Source organism: Peromyscus californicus, unplaced genomic scaffold, assembly GCF_007827085.1.
Source record: "Peromyscus californicus insignis strain IS unplaced genomic scaffold, ASM782708v3 Scaffold_4__1_contigs__length_199733344, whole genome shotgun sequence".
NCBI classification, from domain to species: Eukaryota; Metazoa; Chordata; class Mammalia; order Rodentia; family Cricetidae; genus Peromyscus; species Peromyscus californicus.
The window spans coordinates 193,179,762-193,190,314 of NW_026294562.1; positions in this window are offsets into that span (position 1 = coordinate 193,179,762).

The window sequence follows — 10,553 nt, forward strand, 5'->3', positions numbered from 1 at the left end:
AACCTCATGATGCCATTGTTTTTTTCTGCTGAGTAGTATTCCATTGTGTATATGTACCACATTTTGTTTATCCATTCTTCAGTTGAAGGGCATCTGGGTTGTTTCCATGTTCTGGCTATTACAAACAATGCTGATATGAACATAGCTGAACAAGTGCTCTTATGGTGTGGTTGAGCATTTCTTGGGTATATGCCCAAGAGTGGTATAGCTGGATCTTGGGGGAGATTGATTCCCAATTTTCTAAGAAAGCGCCATATTGATTTCCAAAGTGGTTGTACAAGCTTGCATTCCCACCAGCAGTGGAGGAGAGTTCCCCTAGCTCCACATCCTCTCCAGCATAAGGTGTCTTCAGTGTTTTTGATCTTAGCCATTCTGACAGGCGTAAGGTGGTATCTCAGAGTTGTTTTGATTTGCATTTCCCTGATGATTAGGGATGATGAGCAATTCCTTAAATGTCTTTCGGCCATTTGAGTTTCCTCTGTTGAGAATTCTCTGTTTAGTTCTATAGCCCATTTCTTAATTGGACTGTTGGGCATTTTGATGTCTAATTTCTTGAGTTCCTTATATATTCTGGATATCAGTCCTCTGTCAGATGTGGGGTTGGTGAAGATCTTTTCCCATTCTGTAGGCTGTCGCTTTGCCTTGTTGACCGTATCCTTTGCTCTACAAAAGCTTCTCAGTTTCAAAAGGTCCCATTGATTGATTGTTTCTTTCAGAGTCTGTGCTACTGGTGTTCTATTTAGGAAGTAGTCTCCAATGCCAATGCGTTCAAGACTACTTCCTACTTTCTCTTCTAGCAGGTTCAGAGTAGCTGGATTTATGTTGAGGTCCTTGATCCACTTGGACTTAAGTTTTGTGCACGGTGATAGATATGGATCTATTTGCAGCCTTCTACATGTTGATATCCAGTTTTGCCAGCACCATTTGTTGAAGATGCTTTCTTTTTTCCATTGTGCACTTTTGGCTTCTTTGTCAAGAATTATATGTTCATAGGTGTGCGGATTAATGTCAGGGTCTTCAATTCGATTCCATTGGTCCACATGTCGGTTTCTATGCCAGTACCAAGCTGTTTTTATTACTGTAGCTCTATAGTAGAGCTTGAAGTCAGGGATAGTGATGCCTCCAGAAGTTGTGTTATTGTACAGGATTCCTTTGGCTATCCTGGGTTTTTTGTTTTTCCATATGAATTTGAGTATTATTCTTTCCAGTTCTGTGAAGAATTGTGTTGGTATTTTGATGGGGATTGCATTGAATCTGTAGATTGCTTTTGGTAAGATTGCCATTTTTACTATGTTAGTCCTGCCTATCCATGAGCATGGGAGATCTTTCCATTTTCTGACATCTTCTTCAATTTCTTTTTTCAGGGACTTAAAGTTCTTGTCATATAGGTCCTTCACTTGCTTGGTTAGTGTTACCCCAAGGTATTTTATGTCATTTGTGGCTATAGTAAAGGGTGATGTATCTCTGATTTCCTTCTCCACTTCTTTGTCCATAGGAGGGCTACTGATTTTTTTGAGTTGATCTTGTATCCTGCTATGTTGCTGAAGGTGTTTATAAGCTGTATCAGTTCCTTGGTGGAATCTTTGGGGTCGCTCAAGTATACTATCATGTCATCTGCAAATAGGGAAAGCTTGACTTCTTCCTTTCCAATTTGTATCCACTTAATCTCCTTATGTTGTCTTATTGCTCTGGCTAGAACTTCAAGTACTATATTGAATAAGTATGGGGAGAGTGGACAGCCTTGCCTCGTTCCTGATTTTAGTGGAATTGCTTTGAGTTTCTCTCCATTTAATTTGATGTTGGCTGTTGGCTTGCTGTAAATTGCCTTTATTATGTTTAGGTATGTTCCCTGTATTCCTGATCGCTCTAATACCTTTATCATGAAGGGGTGTTGGATTTTGTCAAATGCCTTTTCTGCATCCAGTGAGATGATCATATGGTTTTTTTCTTTGAGTTTGTTTATATGGTGTATTATATTGACGGACTTTCGTATGTTGAACCACCCTTGCATCCCTGGAATGAATCCTACTTGATCATGGTGGATAATTGTTTTGATGTGTTCTTGGAGTCTGTTTGCCAGTATTTTATTGAGTATTTTTGCATCAATGTTCATGAGGGAGATCGGTCTGTAGTTCTCTTTCTTTGTTGTATCCTTGTTTGGTTTAGGAATTAGGGTAATTGTAGCCTCGTAGAAGGAGTTTGGTAATGTTCCTTCTGTTTCTATTGTGTGGAACAATTTAGAGAGTATTGGTATTAACTCTTCTTTGAAGATCTGGTAGAATTCTGCGCTGAAACCATCTGGTCCTGGGCTTTTTTTGGTTGGGAGACTTTTAATGACTGTTTCTATTTCGTTAGGGGTTATTGGACTATTTAAATAGTTTATCTGGTCTTGATTTAACTTAGGTATGTGGTACCTATCCAGAAAGTTATCCATTTCTTTTAGGTTTTCCAGTTTTGTCGAATAGAGGTTTTTGAAGTATGACCTGATGATTCTCTGGATTTCCTCAATGTCTGTTGTTATGTCCCCCTTTTCATTTCTGATTTTGTTGATTTGGATGCTCTCTCTCTGTCTTTTGGTTAGTTTGGATAAGGGCTTGTCTATCTTGTTGATTTTCTCAAAGAACCAACTCTTTGTTTCATTAATTTTTTGTATTGTTCTCTTTGTTTCTATTTTATTGATTTCAGCTCTCACTTTGATAATTTCCTGGCGTCTATTTTTCCTGGGAGACTGTGCTTCTTCTTGTTCTAGAGCTTTCAGGTATGCTGTTAAGTCTCTAGTGTGAGATTTCTCCAACTTATTTATGTGGGCATTTAGTGCTATGAATTTCCCTCTTAGTACTGCTTTCATAGTGTCCCATAAATTTGGATATGTGGTGTCTTCATTTTCATTGATCTCTAGGAAGTCTTTAATTTCTTTCTTTATTTCTTCCTTAACCCATTGGTGATTCAGTTGGGTATTATTCAGTTTCCATGAGATTGCAGGTTTTCTGTAGTTTTTGTTGTTGTTGAAATCCAACTTTAGACCATGGTGGTCTGATAGAACACAGGAGGTTATTCCAATTGTTTTGTATCTGTTTAGATTTGTTTTGTGGCCAAGTATGTGGTCAATTTTAGAGAAGGTTCCATGGGGTGCTGAGAAGAAGGTATATTCTTTTTTGTTAGGATGGAATGTTCTGTAGGTATCGATTAAGTCCATTTGAGTCATGACATCAGTTAAGTCCTTTATTTCTCTGTTAAGTTTCAATTTGGGAGATCTGTCCAGTGGTGAAAGTGGGGTGTTGAGGTCTCCCACTATTAATGTGTGGGGTTTTATATGTGATTTAAGCTTTAGTAATGTTTCTTTTACATATGTGGGTGCCCTTGTGTTTGGGGCATAAATATTCAGAATTGAGACTTCATCTTGGTGGATCTTTCCTGTGATGAGTATGTAATGCCCTTCTTGATCTCTTTTGATTGATTTTAGTTTGAAGTCTATTTTGCTGGATATCAGGATGGCTACACCCGCTTGTTTCTTAAGACCGTTTGATTGGAAAGTCTTTTCCCAGCCTTTTAATTTTAGGTAGTGTCTATCTTTGAATTTGAGATGTGTTTCTTGTATGCAGCAGAAAGATGGGTCCTGCTTTCGTATCCATTCTGTAAGCCTATGTCTTTTTATAGGTGAATTAAGTCCATTGATATTGAGGGAAATTAATGACCAGTGATTGTTCATTCCTGTTATTTTTTGGTGGTGATGTGTGGGTACTTCTATACGTTGGGGTTTACTGCTGTGGCTTTATCTGTTGCCTGTGTTTTCGAGGGTGTATCTGACTTCCTTAGGTTGGAATTTTCCTTCTAGTGCTTTCTGTAGGGCTGGGTTTGTGGATAAGTATTGTTTAAATCTGGCTTTGTCATGGAATGTCTTGTTCACTCCATCTATGGTGATTGAAAGTTTTGCTGGGTATATTAGTCTAGGTTGACATCCATGGTCTCTTAGTGTCTGCATTACATCTGTCCAGGTTCTTCTGGCTTTCAAAGTCTCCATTGAGAAATCGGGTGTTATTCTGATGGGTTTGCCTTTATATGTCACTTGGCCTTTTTCCTTTGCTGCTCTTAATATTCTTTCTTTATTCTGTATGTTTTGTTGTTTAACTATTATGTGGCGAGGGGACTTTTTTTGGGGGTCTAGTCTGTTTGGTGTTCTATAAGCTTCTTGTATCTTCATAGGCATTTCCTTCTTTAAGTTGGGAAAGTTTTCTTCTATGATCTTGTTGAATATATTTTCTGTGCCCTTGAGTTGGTATTCTTCTCCTTCTTCGACCCCTATTATTCTTAGGTTTGGTCTTTTCATGGTGTCCCAAATTTCTTGGACATTTTGGTTCATGACTTTGTTGGCATTAGTGTTTTCTTTGACTGATGAATGTATTTCTTCTACTGTATTTTCAACGCTAGAGATCCTCTCTTCCATCTCTTGCATTCTGTTGATTATACTTGCATCTGAAGTTCCCAATCGTTTTCTCAGATTTTCTATTTCCAGCATTCCCTCTGTTTGTGTCTTCTTCATTTTTTCTATTTCCCTTTTCAGGTCTTGGACTGTTTCCTTCATTTGTTTCATTGATTTTTCTTGATTTTCTCTCAGTATTTTATTGTTTTCTTCCAGGACTTTATTGATTTCTTCTAATTTGTTTGCCCTTTCCTCTAGTTGTTTACAGCGTTCTTCACATTTTTTTGTCTTTTCCTCTACACAAGCCTCTAGCTTCTTCATGATGTCATTCATAAGGCTGTTTTCTTCTGCTTCTTCCAATTTCTGATGTTCAGGTCTAGGTGTTGGAGGAGGGCTAGGGCCTGGTGATGCTGTATTGCTATTCATTTTGTTGTATATGTTTCTGCCTTGACGTCTGCCCATCTCCTTGTGCTTCGTTACTGGCCTTATCCGCACACTTGGTTCAGCCAGACCAGTGTTCCAAAAGGGAAGTCCGGAGCAAGATGGGAGCTGGGGGCCGGCCTCTAAGTCTCAGGAAGAGGCTTGGGGCTCAGGCGGATGGGCGTGGGGGCAGGGCGTGGAGACTGCAGGGTCTGCCAGGGGTCTTGGAGAAGGGGATCCTTCCCGGTGGGGCTAGCAGGGAACCTGCCCGGTGGCCAGAACCTGGGGCCAAGTTGGGCAGGTCTTCCCTGGAGTGGCTGGTGCCCAGAGATGGGGTCTGGGGCAAGGAAGGGTACTCACCAGTTTTCCAAAAGGGAAGTCCGGAGCAAGATGGGAGCTGGGGGCCAGCCTTTAAGTCTCAGGAAGAGGCTTGGGGCTCAGGCGGATGGGCGTGGGGGCAGGGCGTGGAGACTGCAGGGCCTGCCAGGGGTCTTGGAGAAGGGGATCCTTCCCGGTGGGGCTAGCAGGGAACCTGCCCGGTGGCCAGAACCTGGGGTCAAGTTGGGCAGGTCTTCCCTGGAGTGGCTGGTGCCCAGGGATGGGGTCCGGGGCAAGGAAGGGCACTCACCAGTTTTCCAAAAGGGAAGTCCAGAGCAAGATGGGAGCTGGGGGCCAGCCTCTAAGTCTCAGGAAGAGGCTTGGGGCTCAGGGGGATGGGAGTGGGGGCAGGGCGTGGAGACTGCAGGGTCTGCCAGGGGTCTTGGAGAAGGGGATCCTTCCCGGTGGGGCTAGCAGGGAACCTGCTCGGTGGGTGGCCAGAACCTGGGGCCAATTTGGGCAGGTCTTCCCTGGAGTGGCTGGTGCCCAGGGATGGGGTCTGGGGCAAGGAAGGGTACTCACCCGAAAAGTATTTTTGAATGGTTGGCTGAAGCATTTGTCAAAAGCTGGACTACTGAAAGGGATTTGTTTATGCCTAATATCCCTTGGCTTAGTGTTAATGAAGGGAATTAAAGGCACAGGGAAACTGCAATGCTACAGTGTGTATGCTGTGTAAAACCCAGTCATCTCTAATGGAAAGACCCAGAAGACATGCCCTTCACAAGTCCTATAAGATGCAAACCGGTGGTAGGGGTACCAGCACATTTGAAATGTTTCATTGTCATCCTCGTCCTTGTGCCAAACCTTACTGTTGGTGATGATGTTGCTCTACTGGACCAATGAAATGCAGTGAGTTTACTTGGGCTCCAAGGTAACAATGGCCAGGTAGCTGCAATGAACTGCCAGAGGCAAGGTGATCATTGTTATCATAATAGGCAACATAGACAAAACAATGTTTGTACTGGCCCATCCCATTATTGTCAGTGCAGGCAAGGTGAATTTTATAGTGGCATGACTCATATGGTGTTTCTAGGCATGAAATAGACAAGAATTCTACAGCACTTCTGTTTGATCTGTATGAGCAGAAAAATTCTCTAACAAATGGAAGAAAGGCTGCATAGGATCATGTAATAGACAATCTTGACAAGTGAATCAATTTCTAGACTTGAGCCAGTTTGAAGACCTAGACCCACTTGAATGAAGGCCAGGTTCCCCTGAGGAAGGATCCTGATAAGAAAACTAAAATTTTTGCAGATAGCATTTCCCCAGTTCTTCCCCAGAGAGACCATGGCCTTTTACAAGGGTAACTATACCTTGGGGAAAGGAAACAATCATACTTTCCAGGGTATGTTGGATACTGATTCTGAACTGATGCTGACTCCAGACTATCCCAAGAAACATGGTGACCCTCCAGTTAAAGTAGGGGCTTATGGAGGCCAGGTGATTAATGGAGTTTTGGCTGATGTCTCATTCACTGTAGGTCTAGTAGGTCCCCAGATTCATCCTGTGGTTATTGCCCTAACTACTTTGGCATGTCCACTGTTCTTGGTTTTGTCCAGCCCACATTTGGGAGGTCATGTTGGTGAGATTTTATAAACATAGCTTCTGATATTGTTAGGTGTGGTGGTTATTCTTGGTTATCAATTTTACTATATCTGAAATGAACTAGAATCCAGAAATGGAGGGCATACCTGAGAGACATGATTTTTGCTTATTTGGACATGAATGAATCTACTTTTAGTCTGGAATTTCAGACAGGAAGACAAATGCCATTAATCCACATTTTGAGGCTGAAGGACCAACACCTTTGAATAGGACAGAGATGGAAGGCCACACTTTCTCCTAGAAGACTACATGAAGACATGGAAAGAGGAATCATTTTGTTCACTGCCCATTTGTTGGCCTATTTTCTTGCTAGAACATCCATTCCTTCACTGGCATTGGAACCTACTTCTTTGGGATTCCAGCATATACTGAAAACCAGCCAAGACACTCAAACTGTGGACTAAGCAATACTTGATTTTTAGACATTCTGTTACATCCAGCCATTGTTGGATTACCTTGCCAGCAGCCTCTAAATCATTCTAACAAATTCTCATTATATATATAATGAGATACATCATTTTGATATATTATCAAACACTAGAGATCATGATGACTACACTAGTAGACACAATCTCACAAAAACTCTCTGGTCTTCTGTCTCTTTTAATCATTATAGCCCCTCTTCAGGTGTGTTTTAAAGATGCATTCTTTGGGCCTGGGATCTACAAATCTTCATTTTGATAAGTTGTGGATTCTTGTTTTGGTCTCTGTTGAAAAGTGAAGTTTCCTTGATTAGGGTCAAAATTTATCTTACCTATGAGTACAAAGAAATGTTTAGTTATTTGTTAGGGATTATGGTGTTTTAATAAACTGGTGTTTTTTTGTTGTCCTCCAAGATTCATGTATTCACCAGCACCAGTAGTGTAGACCGTTTTTCATTACCTGTCATTGTTTCATTTTTGTGAAGAGAGTCTTAAGTTCAATGAGAGAGTATTAGTTACTTTTTAATGATATTATGTGTTCAGACAAATAAAGCTTACCTGGAGATCAGAGAGTTGAGCTAGCCACTAGTTAGCCAAGATGCCAACACCTTAATCTTGGTCTTTCCAGGGAGAAAGCAGGAAGATCAGGAGTTCAAGGCCACCTTGGGCTACATGAGATTGAATCAGTCTAAAAATAACACAGAGCTGGTGGTGGTGGTGGCTCACACCTATAATCCCAGCACTACAGAGGTAGACAGGGATATAAGGCAGGTGGAGAAAGGATTTTGGCCCATTCAGTCTTAGAATATATAGAGACAAGTTTTCTCTACCATTTCGTTGGAGATTTCATAGAGGTAAGAATTATCTGGTGGCTGGCTGATCCCCTTCTCTGATATTTCAGTTTTCTCCCTCAATATCTGAATATTGGTTCTAAAAATAATGCTATTTAGAATCAAAATTCAGGTTACCACCAAGATATGCTTGCCACTACTGCTTCTACTGCTTTCTTAGGGCTATTGTTCCAGGATGACAGTTGATGTGGTTCATAGGCATGATAGGATTTTTGTTTGGCTCACCTCTTTGGAAGCTTGCATGGTACTTCTGAAACCATGAAAGCTATTGCTCATGGAGCAATTTACATTATTTTGAGACAATGTCTCTGTGTCTTTCCACTTTCCTAATCTCACTGTGTAGATGTCACTGACCTTGAACTCAGTTCACTACCCCAAGCCTCCTGAGTACTGGGTTAAAAGGCTTGCATGACCTTCTGAAGTATATACATAATTTTTGTTATTATTATATTTTGTTATTTTCTCTGTAGCTTTTACTAACCTGGAACTCACTCTGTAGACCAGGCTGGTCTTGAAATCACAGAGATGTGTCTGTCTTTGCCTCCTGAGTGCTGAGATTAAAGCTGTTTGCCACTACCACCTGTCCTGTCATCATGTCTTGACAATTATACAAGGTAACTGTACAGCCTCCATGATAGAATTGAGAGATCAACTGCATCTTTTGTTACCTGACATTAAAGACTTACGATACACTAAATTGGAAACTCTAATTGAAATAGATGAATAAAACACATCTAATTTAAGCAACATGAAATAATATGTAAATAACTATGTAAACAGAACATCAGTAGCAATATGACTGAGGCAGGTAAAAAATGCCTCCCCTAAAATTACCCCTGGAACAGATTGACAGGATTCCATCAGAACTCCAGAGAAAAACTAACATCACAGTTACTTGAAATACTTCTTAACAGTGGTACACACCTTTAATACCAGCACACCGGAGGCAGAGGCAGGCATATCTCTATGAGTTCAAAGAGAGCCTGGTGTTCATAACTCCATGAGAGTCAGGACTATAACATAAAACCCTTTTTCAAAACAAAACATAATAAAACAATCAAAAACAAACAATCAAACAAACAAAATCTTCTTGACACACAAAAAAGGAGATTCCCTTGACTCTTATTTTTACCTGATATTAAAGCAGATAATGGGCAGGCTGTGGTGGCACACTCATTTAATCCCAGCATGCCGAGTAGAGGTAGGTCAATCTCAGTGATTTCCAGATCACCCTTTTCAAAAAAGGGAATTCCAGGAGAGCCAGGGCTGTTACTCAGACAAACCTAGTCTCAAAAAACCAAAACACAAAACCAGATAATTACACAATAAAAAGAAATATACAGACTGTTATGGTCATTTAAAATAAATTTCTTAGAATGGTAGGGTGGTGCACACCATTAATCCCAAAACACCCAAGACAGAGGTAGGCAGATCTCTTGGAATTTATTCCAGCCTCATCTACAAAGCAAATTCCAGATCTGCCAGTGTTACACAGAGAAACCCTTATACAAAAATGATGAAATTTTTTTAATATGACTGTTTTATACTGACATACAAATGTGTACATATACACTCTCTCTCTGTGTGTCTGAGCATGCACATATCAAACACTGTCCACTCTCACCTCCTACCTGTCTGCTATCCTGGTCCAAAATTCCAACCAATTTCTCTAGAGTATTCATCTCTATTTATTTTGCTTGGGATCCCCGGAGTTTATCCAGGACCATCTGTGAGACTGTGGGTTTGGAGCTATGTGTCAGAGTCGGGTTGGCTCAGCAGAGGACTACAGCTAAAGGCAGAGATTCTTCTCCTACACTCTATCTATAGCCAACATTTGAAAGGTAAAGGGTGGGCTCTGTGAGCCTTTCCCTTTCCTAGTGTGATTGTGGTCTAGTGTGAGGTCCATGCAGGTCAGTACAGCTGCTGTTGGTTACTGATTACAACAGCTGTGTGGAGTCTAGAGCATGGCATGTCTTAGCCCTTCCTCCTCTTTCCCTTCTTATTACCTTCCCTTCTCCTCTTCCTCATTGTTTCTGGAACCATAGATGGAAGGTGTAACTCACATTTTTCAGCCAGGAACCACATGCCTTCCTTACTTTCTACTTTGGCAAAGCAAGAGTCTCTGCACCCACCAGGGATGGGTGGTGTATGTGTGTGTGTGTGTGTGTGTGTGTGTGTGTGTGTGTGTGTGTGTGTGTGTCTGTGTCTGTGTCTGTGTGTAGGGAGTGAGTCTAATCACCTTATCCTGAGTCACAGGAAACAAACTTGTTCCTGAGTTAGTAAAATGACAGGCCCACCATCTAGTGGAGAGAGCAGTACAGTGCTAGATTTATTTAACTTTTGGATTTGTTTAATTGAGTAGTCTCCATATCAACTTCCAGAATGGCTAGATTTTTGGTCATGGCATTATTATTCACTATGCTTTTTTTATACTGTTGCTGGTTGGATTATTGGCAG